The sequence below is a fragment of the Macrotis lagotis genome, chromosome 1, assembly GCF_037893015.1.
Source record: "Macrotis lagotis isolate mMagLag1 chromosome 1, bilby.v1.9.chrom.fasta, whole genome shotgun sequence".
NCBI classification, from domain to species: domain Eukaryota; kingdom Metazoa; phylum Chordata; class Mammalia; order Peramelemorphia; family Peramelidae; genus Macrotis; species Macrotis lagotis.
This window is the reverse complement of record NC_133658.1, coordinates 63957280-63969282: the sequence shown is the minus strand read 5'-3', so window position 1 is coordinate 63969282 and position 12003 is coordinate 63957280. Positions and strand designations below refer to the sequence as shown.

Sequence of the window (12003 nt, the reverse complement as noted above, 5' to 3'; positions counted from 1 at the left end):
CTTCACAACTGGACTTTTAAAATATCCTGTGGTTTACTTTCCCTTGCCTTGGTTTTCCTCACAATTGAAGCCCATCTTCCATTCAAATCTATAGATCATCCCTTATTTTAGGATCTTTTTTTTTTCTGGAGGGGATTGATATGTCCTTTCACTACTTTGCCCTCTGGTTCCATGATATCAGGGCAATTTTCCATCACTAGATCCTGTAGTATTAAGTCCAGGATTTTTTTCCTCTTCAGTGTTTCAGGAAGTCCAATAATTCTCAGGTTGCTTCACCTCGAGCTATTCTCAAAGTCAGTGGTTTTGCTGATAAGGTATTTTACATTTTCTTCTATGTTTTTCCTACTTTTTGATTTAACAGGCTCTTGCTGTCTCACGGAGTCATTAGTTTCTACAGACTCCATTCATTTTTTTAAGGGAGTTTTCTTCATTAACCTTTTGCAACTCCTTTTCCAATTGGTCAATTCTACTTTTGAAAGAGCTTTCCATTTGACCAATTGAGATTTTGAGAGAATTATTTTCTTTTTACATTTGCCCAATTGAGGATCTGAGAGAATTATTCTCATTTTGTATTTGTCCAATTGAGGATCTGAGAGATTTATTTTCATTTTGTATTTGTTCAATTGAGGATCTGAGAGATTTATTCTCATTTTGTATTTGTCCAATTGTATTTTCTAAGGATTTGTTTTCTTGTTGCAAGGTATTAATTGTCTCTCCCAAATTTTCCAGATGATTTTTAAGCTCCTTCCTTATTTCTTCAAGGAAGTCTTTCTGTGCTGAAGACCAGATCATATTCTCCTCAGAGGTTCTAGGTCTCTCTGAGTTAGGGTCTTTCCCTTCCAAGAATTTTTCTATGGATTCACCTTTCTGCTGACCCTTCTTCATTTTACTAAGACCTTGAGTTGGGGAGGGGCTGGTTCACAGGGGCTTGGGATCACTAGAGGCTTTACTCACTGAGTGCAATTTCTCTGACTGGCCAGTAGGAGGTGCTGGTTGATTTCTGTGGAGTGTCTGTGACCTTGCTTGAGGCCTTCTCCCTTAGCTTGAAGGGAGGGGTTGGAGCTATAGAATCCTTTTGCCTTTTATCAATGGTGGGCTTTACCCTGGGGTGAGGTCATCCCTCTCCCTATTGTCAGCTGGGCTGGTTCTTCTGCTCACACACCTGTGCCTGAGGCAGAAGTAGTCTGTAATTGTGTTTGTTCTGGGAAGAGGCCTCAGCTGTAATGGAGGCATGGACTCAGAGTTCCTCAGACCCGATCCGCCCAGGGATGGTGTCTGCAGCTCTCCTGCACCAGAACTCTGCCCCCAGCCCTGTTGGCAAGCTACAGAGGGTGAGCACCAACATCAGTGCCTCTGCTCCCTAGTTGACTCAAGCACCCACGGTCTAGCCCCACTGCTGATCCAGCAGGTCTCTTGGGCCCTCAGACTCCCTGGCTCCAATTCAGCAGCTAATCTGGTTGATCCCGGGCTGATCCACCCTCTGCACCCAGACTCACCCACTTGAATTCATCCAGTGTTGCTGAGGAAAACAAATCCTGAGGTAGATGTTCTTTCTCCTGGCTTCTTTCTGGGTTTTGTGGGTCAGATTTCTGTTAAGAGGTTTGTTTCATATGATAGATGGGGAAAGATCAGGAGACTTTAGAACTTTGCCTGTCTTCTCTCCACCATCTTAGCCGGAAGTGTTAGATCATCCCTTATGTGATGAACTCTAGTGGTTCCCTTTTACTTTGAGGATCAAATAGAAAATCCTTTGACTTTTAAAGATCTTCAGAATTTAGACCCTCTTCAACTTTTTCCTATATTTTCCTCCCTTTCATATATGGTGACACTAGTCTCCTTGTTTTTCCTGGACAATTTCTCTGGCTTCCCCCTTGTCTGGAATGTTCCCCTTCTCATCTGCACCTCCTTCCTTCCTTCAAGACTCAATTAAAATCTCACCTTTTTCAAGAAGCCTTTGCTAAGTACCCCTTAAGACCGGTACCTTCTTGCTATTGATCATCCGCAATTTGCCTCTCACATAGATATTTGCAGGTTGTCTCCCTTCATTACATTGTGAGCTCCATGATGACAATTTTTTTAACCTCTTTTTTTTTTTAATCCCTAGTGATTGTGTGCATGGTGTTCCCTTTGTAAATATTTGAATTATCACCCACCAGCCATATGATTTCAGCAAAGGCTCTTTGCCTGTTGAAATGTCTTTTTCCTTATGAACTCAAAGGGAATAATACAAATTACACCATCAACATGCCAAAGTTATTATGGGCAACAGGGGGCATCCAATGGAGAAGAGCTTAAAAAATATCTGATCCAGGGGCAGCATAGTGTTGCAGTAGATAGAGCACCAGTCCTAGAGTCAGGAGGACCTGAGTTCTCAAATCTAGCCTCAGACTCCTACTAATTCTATGATCCTGGGCAAGTCACTTACCCCAATTGCCTAAAAATTTTTGAATATGATCCTTCAGGGGAAAAATGGACATTAAATGAAATATAGAGAACTTTCAAATATTTCTTCTTTGAATCAATTCCAGTGAGAGTAAGGTTCAAACATTCCTTGTCATCTCCCCCATTTTCCCCCTCTACTGTAGTTCTTATCTCTTTTATGTGAGATAATTTATTCCTTTCTACCTCCCCTTTCCCCTTTCTCCCTATGAACTCCTCTTTCTCACTCCTTAATTTTATTTTTAAAGACATCATTCCACCAGACTCAACTTACACCGATGAGTTGATGAAGAAGCCAGAGCTGGATAGAAATTTTGATTTCCAAATACAAGACTCAAGAGGGAAAAAAAAGATAAAACAGTAAAGGGAAATTATAAGGGACTTAATAAGGTTTACTGTTTACATTCCTACTATTAGAGTAGTTAGAAGGAGTCTGTATGTGCATATACACAGAGAGAGAGAGAGCACAGTTGTGAGTTGAATCTGATGGAATGATGTCTTTAAAAATAAAATTAAGGGGGTGAGAAAGAGGAATTCATGGGGAGAAAAGGAAAAAGGGGAGGTAGAAAGGAATAAATTATCTCGCATAAAAGAGATAATAACTTATCAGATTCAAAAAATTTTGAAGTAAGTTTCTCTGATAAAAGCTTCCATCAAAAAATTCTCTAATTGACAAATGATCAAAAAATATGAACAGTTAGTTTTCAGATGAAGTAATCAAAGCCATCCATAGCCAAATGAAAAATGTTCTAAATTACTATTTATTGGAGAAATGTAAATTGATATACTACCTCTTACCTGTTAGGTTGGCTAATAGGACAGAAAAGGAGAATGAAAAATGTTGAAGGGGATGTGAGAAAATTGAGACACTAATGTATGGTAGAGTTGTGAACTGAGTCAACCATTATATAGAGCAATTTGGAACTATTCCCACAGATTTATAGCAGTTCTTTTCTCATGGTAAAGAATTGAAAATTGAGAGCATACCCAGGTATTGGGGGAATGTCTGAACAATTGGTGGTATGTGATTGTGATCGAATACTATTGTGATATAAGAAATGATGAGCTAGATGCTCTCAGAAAAAGACTTACATGAACTGATATAAAGTGAAATGAGAAGAAACAGGAGAATATTTCACATAGTAAGATGATCAATTCTGAATGACTTAGCTATCTAATGATCCAAGACAATTCTGAAGGACTTATAATGAAAAATGCTGCACATTCTTTCTCTGATGGAATCTGAGTACAGATCAAAGCATATTTTTTACTTTCTTTGTTTTTCTTGGATTTTTATTTTGGTCAGTGATTTCTTTTACAACATGACTAATATGGAAATAGATTTTGTATTATTCCACTTGTAAAATCTACATCAAACTGTTTATCTTCTTAGTGAGGGGGATGTGGAAGGAGAGAGAGAATTTGAAACTCAATTTGAAAAATGAATTTTGAAAATTGTTTTGTAATTAGGGAAAACCAAAATATTAAATTAAAAAATAAACAGAACTGTAAGTTTTATCCTAGCATATCTATCAAAGCTCCATCTGAACTGGTCTAATAACTTAATGTTGACACAATGTCCTTCTGTTCCCCTCACAGTAAATTCCTCTGACCATGGAAAATATTTGAAAAATTACAGTTTCCCTATTGCTATCCATCCCTGAATCCACATGGTTGAGAAAACTGGAGGGCAAAAATTTTCTTGTAAAAATCACAGTTAAGTTGGCAAAAGTATGACTTTAAATACCTGTCTCTGTTTCCCATGGTGAAGTTATTTTGCACAGCTAAATAAGATCTTGGTTTAACTGTAAATCATTGTTGGGACACATTCAGGGACGTGCTTGAAAAAGTTTTAACAGGGGCGGCTAGGTGATGTAGTGGATAAAGCACCAGCCTTGGAGTCAGGAGTACCTTGGGTTCAAATCGGGTCTCAGAAACTTAATAATTACCTAGCTGTGTGGCCTTGGGCAAGCCACTTAACCCCATCTGCCTTGCAAAAACCTTAAAAAAAAAGTTTTAACAACAGAATCTCTGTCCCTCTCCTCCCAAATGTACTCATAAAACAATTTTAAGTTTTGAGTTTTATTTGTATTATTAACATTTTCTTCTTATGTTTCTTCTGCTATCATCATTCATTATTCTGTCAAATCTTTATCTAATCCTTTTGGATTGCCTTCTACCCTCATTGGAATTCTTTTTTTGCAATTCTCACAGTAGCTGTTCCAAAACATGACTTGTGCTTTCTAAAGTAGAGGATAAACAAAAGACTAGAGTTAGTTTAGAGAGAAATGCTCAATGGGGATTAGATGGATTCCTCCTCAGAACCACTTTTAGAGATTATGTGCATCTATGCTATCCTGTCATTTTAATAAGAAATGTTAACTTGAGATAAACTATGGATTAATCTCAGGTCAGAAGGGCAGATTGCAGAGGGAGCAGGTATGAGACAACTTCATTATGTATACCCATCCTTTTGGCATTGAACATCTTTATGCAAATACTCAAAGAAACAGTCAAGAAAGAAGTTTTTTTTTTTTAACATTTTTTGTAGCATGTAACTCTCTGGCAGTATGATGAAAAGTTTTGAATCTCTTCTCAGAATCATGTTACTAAATGCACAAAATAAAATATGAAAGATTACAAAGAAAACCAATTATATTGAAAAGCAAATGTCACTTTAAAAAAAAATCCCCAGATCCTAGTGATCTTCTCTGATAGTGATATTCAACCAGACAATATGTTGTCAGCCCAATAACAACTTTTAGTTGCATCCAGATAGTCAGACTTGACTTGGGGACCATTAATATAAATTGTCTCAAATTCTCTATGGCTCCTAAATTTTATGAGGTCCTACCTTATATGAATGCTTCTTCATGTCTAAGCTTTTTGACTTTTCTTCATGTCTAAGTTTTTTTGTCTTCCAAAGATGGAGGGAAATATTGGATGTTACACATCAGCCATATGCTGAAAGGCCACCTGGATAATAGGCAGGTGGTAGTATAATACTTCAGCCTAGAAGGCAGTTAGATGGTACAGAGGATAGAGCACTGGCCTTGGTGTCAGGAGGACAGGAGTTCAAACTGGTCTTAGACATTTGACTCTTATTAGCTGTGTGACCTTAGGCAAGTCACTTAACCCTGATTGCCTCAAATCCAGGACCATCTCCAGTCATTTTGATTTACATCTGACTACTGGACCCAGATGACTCTGGAGAAGAAAGTGAGGTTGGTGCCCTAGCCCAGCCCCCCTCATTCAACTCCATTTCACATGCTTGTCATGACATCACTTCCCTGATGTCATGGACTTCTTCAAAAATGAAGAACAAACATTAGGAAGGAGACAAGGACTGGATATTTAGACACAGGAGTGATTTGCATTATCCTTAAACTCATGGAAGTGAGAGAATAAGGAGAAAAAGAAGAGGTCCTGGGATGTGACCATGATGAGTCAACTCAAATCTGTTCCTGAAAAATCACTATAAATTAGAGCTTCATTTTGTGTTTTATTGATTTACTAGACTTAGGTAAGTGATAGAGAAAAAAGCTTAATTATGCTGATTAGTCATAAAAGTATATCATAGGTACTTTGGGGGAAAGTCTGTTGTTAAACCATTGGCCCAATATAAAACCTTCCCATTGTTAGTGACTATTTGTGGTCAATTTAAATGCCAAAAATCAATATGAACATCATCAATATGAATCCAATGCTGTTAAATTTCTCAAGTGAAAAGTTCTATCAGTGTTTGATTAGGACTCAGTAATGTATCAATGTATCAATACTTATATACAGAATTCAATAATATGGAAATATCAAACAAACAAATGATTTGGCATAATTCTACCCATGGAATTATTTGTACAGTACAAAAAAGTATAAAACAATATACAAATAATTTAGCTTAGATCCCTCTTTTAGGAGCACAGCCCCAGTTCCAAGTCCAAACCCCTCCCTTGGATGTAATCACCAGACTTCTTGCTTTCTCAGGTCTTCCAGGTCAGACCTGCAGCAGTATCCTGCCTGGAATTTTGTCTCCAGTGTTCCTTTAACTCCACTCCTGGAGAAGGTAAGACTCACCTTGAGAACCTGCAGACAAAGTAAAACAGAATAAGTCAAGACACCTGCAGCTATATCTCAGGGGTCTGAAAAGAGGACAGAGGGAAAGGCATCCCACTCTCCCTCTCTCCTCCTGGTTTACTTTATAGCTCCCATGCTATGACTGAACAATGGTCTTTACACTCTGGACACAGCAGGAAATGAAAAGTATTTGCTATTTTGTTGATTTGATTTTCAATCTTTTTAATCAGTCTAATGAAAATTTTATCAATTTTATTAGTCTCTTCAAAGAACCAGCTTTTGGTTATATGTCTAATTTCTATGGGTTTTTTGGTTACTAGTTTATTTCTCCTCTCCTTTTTGTCTTCTAGTCCTTTGTGCTTAAGTTAGGTTTGTTTGTTGACTAATATTTTTAAAAATATTCAATTCATTAATTTTTCCCCCTATTTTATTCATGTGCATTAGGAGGGAAATAACTCACCAGAGGACTACTTTCTTACATCCCAGAAATTCTGGTGTATTATTTCATTATTATAATTTTCTTTAACATAACTATTGTTTTTATGATTTGGGTTTTTTTGGCCGCTCATTATTTTGTTGTTATTCAATCATTTTCAGTCATATCTGACTCTTCATGACCTTGTTTAGGATTTTCTTGGCAAAAATACTGGAGTTGTTTGTCATGTCTTTTTCTATCATTTTACAACTGAGGGAACTGAGACAAACGGGGTTAAGTGACTTGCCCAGGGTCACATAACTAGTAAATGTTTGAGGTCAGATTTAAACTCAAGAAGATGAGTTTTCCTAAATCCAATCCTGACACTCCATACTTTGCACCATCTAGCTATTTTAGGTTTTTATTGTCTCTATTTGAGTCTGTCTTTTATTTGTGCTCCCTAAATGGATTTCCATTTAATTTAGAACATGGTCTGTGAAAGACATGTTTACTACTTTTGCCTTTTATATTTGTTTGCAATATATTTTCACTTTCATATAGTTTTTTCATATTTGACAAGGTTTATTTTATCAGTATCAAATTACATAGTACCATCAGAAAGTGTCAGGTTATGATTTGAATATTTTAATATAATCTAAATCTGACAAATTGTTAAATTACCCAAAATTCATTATATATATTTGAAGTGTGCATTGAAGAAACTATTTGGCATATTTTGCTAATAAGAAGATGCTTAGCATAAATATTTCTTAATTTTAAATATATATGCTTTTATATATATATATATATATGCTCCTAAATTAAACATACCCATATAAAAAGTTTAAATTGATGTTAGGATTGATACATTTTTATATCTATGAAATTATGAAACTGTGTTTAAAGCAGAAATCTAAAAAATTAGCCAGTTTCCTAGACACACATAAATTTACAAAATAATTGAAAATGAGTAAGATGAAAGATTATAACACTGTTTAAGTAGCTCACATTTGAATGAGATTACCAGATTATGTAAATAATACCACTTTTTCAAGTTGATGAGAGAATAAAGCTTCTACTTAAGCATCCTACCCCCTAAATTAAGAGTATGTATCATTGTAGTAGTAACATGAGTATGGAAGCCATGGTGTAGGAGATAAGCAGGGACCAATCTAGGCACTGTCTTTCAAAAATATGGAATGCTTCACGAATTTGCATGTCATCCTTGCGCAGGGGTCATGCTAATCTTCTCTGTATCATTCCAATTTTAGTATATGTGCTGCCGAAGCAAGCACTTTCATATAGTTTTTATAAAAGTTCTATGTGACATTAAGAAATTTGTATACTCTTTAGTAATCCCACTTAAAAGATGCCATTAGTCTTTGAACTCTGGCTTCTCCAGCATCTTGGTCAATTCTATAGCTTACCTTTTATTTAGTTATTTGCCACTTTCTTATTTGATGGCATTTTCTCTGGGGACTAGACCTCAAAGCCATTTCAGCCTCCTCTCACATTAGGCAATGCCCAATCCACAGACCTCTGACTTCTGAGGGAATAAAACTGGCCCTTGTTCATTGCTAGGATCTTACTCTCAGGTCAAGCAGAGTACCATACTCTCATGTCCTGCTATTGGTCCCTGTTTCTCAGTTTTCTGGCTGAGACACAGAACGTTCTAAGCCCAATTAGTCATTGACCTGTATTTTCTGACTCCCTGCCAGGGTCCAGGGCCCAGCCGTACTACCTCTTAGTCATTCTCCTTTTCTATTTTTACCAGCTAGGCTGATCCTTCATCTGGAAGATGGTCACCTCCTTGAAAGCCAGCATGACTTTAGAAAGGTCGAGGAATAGTTGATATCCTCTCTTGACATAAACTCCATGCAGGGAGTTACTGAATTTACCCCTAAAAGTTGATAACTAGGACTATATTTGAATCAAAGATTTAGAACTGGAAAAGACTTCAAAGACTCCAGTTTCTTCATTTTCTAAAGCCCAAGGAGGTGGGGGAAATGATTTATTCAGATTTATATAGATAGTTGTATGGAAGAACTGAGATTTAAATCCAGGTCCATTACTGCACAGTGCCTCCAAAAACAGTTTTTCTCCAGGGTCTCATTTGGGAGAATTCTATTTATATATATATATATGAACTCTTGATCAACCCTCAAAATCTCATTTGCCTTTATTGAGTAAAATTAATCTTAATGTTGATCAGGTGTTGTAATTAGAACTTGGCATCAGGATTACATGTAATCAGAGATGCTAGGTTATTTGTGGAATAGGTCAAAATATTTCCAAGCCACCTTCTTCAGAGGTGAAGAGAAAGAGGACACTTTTCCTCTACCCAATTCCATTGCTACCCCCATTCCCACACCGAAAGGGACTTTGCTCTCCAAAAGTGGCACCATGCTGATAGTGGTGATGTCATGTGAACCTGGACTGGGGTGAGAATGATTGGGTATGTGTTATATGTGTTGTGTATATGTGAGACTGTGATCCAAGTCCTTTAGGTGGACTAGATGGGAATCTTCACAGAGCAGAAGGAAGCTGTTCCAGGGGCAACTAGGTGGCACATTAGAAAGAGCACTAGCCCTGGAGACAGGAGAGCCTGAGTTCAAGCCCAACCTCAGTCACTTAACTTTCTGTGTGACCCTGGGTAAGTCACTTAACCAGTTGCCTCTCCCCTCTTCCCCCCACCCCCCCCCCCCAAAAAAAAAGAGAAAAAGAAAGAAGAAAAGTTTCTTTCTCTATACTAAATGCTAATAAGCTATTTGGTATTTCTCCCAGTCTGATGACACTTGAGGGATAAGCAGAATTGAGAGGAACTTACATTTCTTACTAGTATGTTTCCATTCTCACAAAAACTTCTTTACCCTCTTTACTTCACGTGTAAAATCATAGGATGGAATTGTGAGAGGGAGAAGACCTTAGAAGTGAGAACATTAGGACACAGTACAGAGAATAAGACTAAAGATTGTTTAAACTTAAAGTTGTTGCTCAGTCCTTTTCAGTTGTGTCTGACTCTTCATGACCCCATTTGAGGTTTTTGACTTTTCCTTCTCCAGCTCATTTTACAAATGAGAAAATTGGATTAAATGTGAACAACTATTACTATTATTGATTCTCTCACATGTGATTGAATGTCAAGACCACCAAATAGGACAAAGTGACTTGCCCAGGGTGACACAGTTTGTAAGTGTCTGAGACCAGATTTGAACGCAGATCTTCATAACTCCAGACCTGGCACACTGTCCACTGCACTACCTAGCAGTAAAGATGTAAGTAAACTAGAGACCTGATGCCATCTCATCTGTTTCACTGAAATTTGGTGAAATGGGATGCCAATTCAATATGGTGATAGAAGGGGATGTTTTATTGGCAGAATCACAGTTGGAATCAGTGTTGGAAGAGACATCAGAGGTCATCTAATGCAAGCTATTCCTGAATAATCATAAGACACCAATGTAGACAATTCAAAAAATTTTACAGAGTGGGTACATTTGAGTGAATAAAAAGAATAATGGGAAGTTTAAGGTAAGACAAAATTTGTCAGGGTCTTTAAGGTTTGGATACCCACCCCATGAAATGACCTCTCCCTTCCTTGGTTCTAATCAACGTTCCAGTGTCAAAAGTCAGCTAGGCAGGACCTTGTGGTCACTCACCTCCACATAGCCACCATGCTAAGCTTTCCACGTTCACTCTAGCCTCTCTCCATCATTGATCTCCCTTCCTTATTACTCTCAGCATATTTTCTCCTATCATACTCACTCTCTACCTATATTACTACTTTCTCTTATCACCAGCCCAGTCAATCCCTCTGACCACAAAAAACGCCTTCCTTCTGTTACATGCTCCTTCTTTTCCCAGGGTAGCTCTCTGGCCATGTCTAGCCCCGGATGCTTGTATAACCAACTCAAAAGCTTCCTTGAGTTTCAGCTACATTTGAGAGAACCAATAATAGTAACAGTCGTTCTCATTTAATCCATTTCTTTGAAAGATGGCAAAACCCTTGACAAACATCATCTCAATAACTCTGTGAAGAGTAATTACTATCCTAGTTTACAGAGGAGAAAATGAGGCTCACAGGGGTTAAGTAATTTGCAAATGACCAGAGTATCTAAGAGTATAAGGCCAGGTTCTTCTTGATCCTGTTATATACCTCTGTTTACCTGTTGCCCATTAAACTGGGAGCTCCCTAAGGGAAGGGGATTTTTTGCCTTTCTTTGCATCCCTAGAACTTAACACCATTTTTACACATAGTAATCACTTTATAAATGTTCTGGTCCCCAGCTCCTTCCCTATTCTGATTGCCCACCAGCAGTTGTTAGACGAAATATCACAACTTCCATAAGAGGACAGTGCTGTAATGATCTTAGGGGATAAGACTTTAGGACTGAGATCCCAGTAGATTTCCTCCGTATACCACAATGTTGCTTCCTGGGTTTATGAAACATGAGTTTGTCAAAAATCTATCTTCCTGGTCCTTATCAAAGGAGTGAGAAAAGCATAGAGGGTCTTAATTTGTAGCCAAGTTAGGCCCTGAATCTAAACAGTGTTATCTCAAGGGAGGTAAAATTACAAATTTCTCTACTAGGTAGGAGGAGGAGGGCCAGGACTTCATTGGTATGCCAACTGGAAGACTCCCAAACCATCTAATGAATGTCTTTAATGATTTAGAGTTGTCTCTAAAGAATAGGATTTTTTTCCACTCTCAGGTCATATGGCTGTAAATCCATCTATTGGGTTCTTTCAAGTAGGAAATTAAAGCTAAATGTATCTATAGAATTAACCCAACTCGATCATTTTTTTTTAGATTTTTTTTTTTGCAAGGCAAATGGGGTTAAGTGGCTTGCCCAAGGCCACACTGCTAGGTAATTATTAAGTGTCTGAGGTCAGATTTGAGCTCAGGTACTCCTGACTCCAGGGCTGGTGCTCTGTTCACTGCGCCACCTAGCTGCCCCTCGATCATTTTTTCAAACAAAAAAATAAAGGCTAGAAAAGTTTAGGGATTTGCTCATGATCACACAAATGGTAAATAAAAGTACTGAGTCCCTTGGTTTTAAATCTAGCACAGTCTT

At 37.7% G+C, this 12003-nt stretch overlaps 1 protein-coding gene and 1 non-coding gene across 3 annotated transcripts in view; one reads left to right on the top strand and one right to left on the bottom strand.

The window, feature by feature from the left end:
* Positions 1-1465: 1465 nt before the first annotated feature.
* LOC141500012 (carboxylesterase 3-like) overlaps positions 1466-12003 on the top strand; it is an 81981-nt gene continuing 71443 nt past the window's right edge. The window contains exons 1-3 of one of the 2 annotated variants that reach the window (XM_074202884.1): positions 1466-1540; positions 6424-6502; positions 9991-10203. The gene's annotated coding sequence lies outside the window, so the exon portion shown is untranslated. The remainder of the gene's footprint in view (positions 1541-6423; positions 6503-9990; positions 10204-12003) is intronic. The other variant, XM_074202876.1, reaches the window with a different exon arrangement.
* On the bottom strand, positions 8117-8223 carry LOC141510325 (U6 spliceosomal RNA). The gene has a single exon (XR_012474824.1). It is a non-coding gene; the product is annotated as a U6 spliceosomal RNA (small nuclear RNA).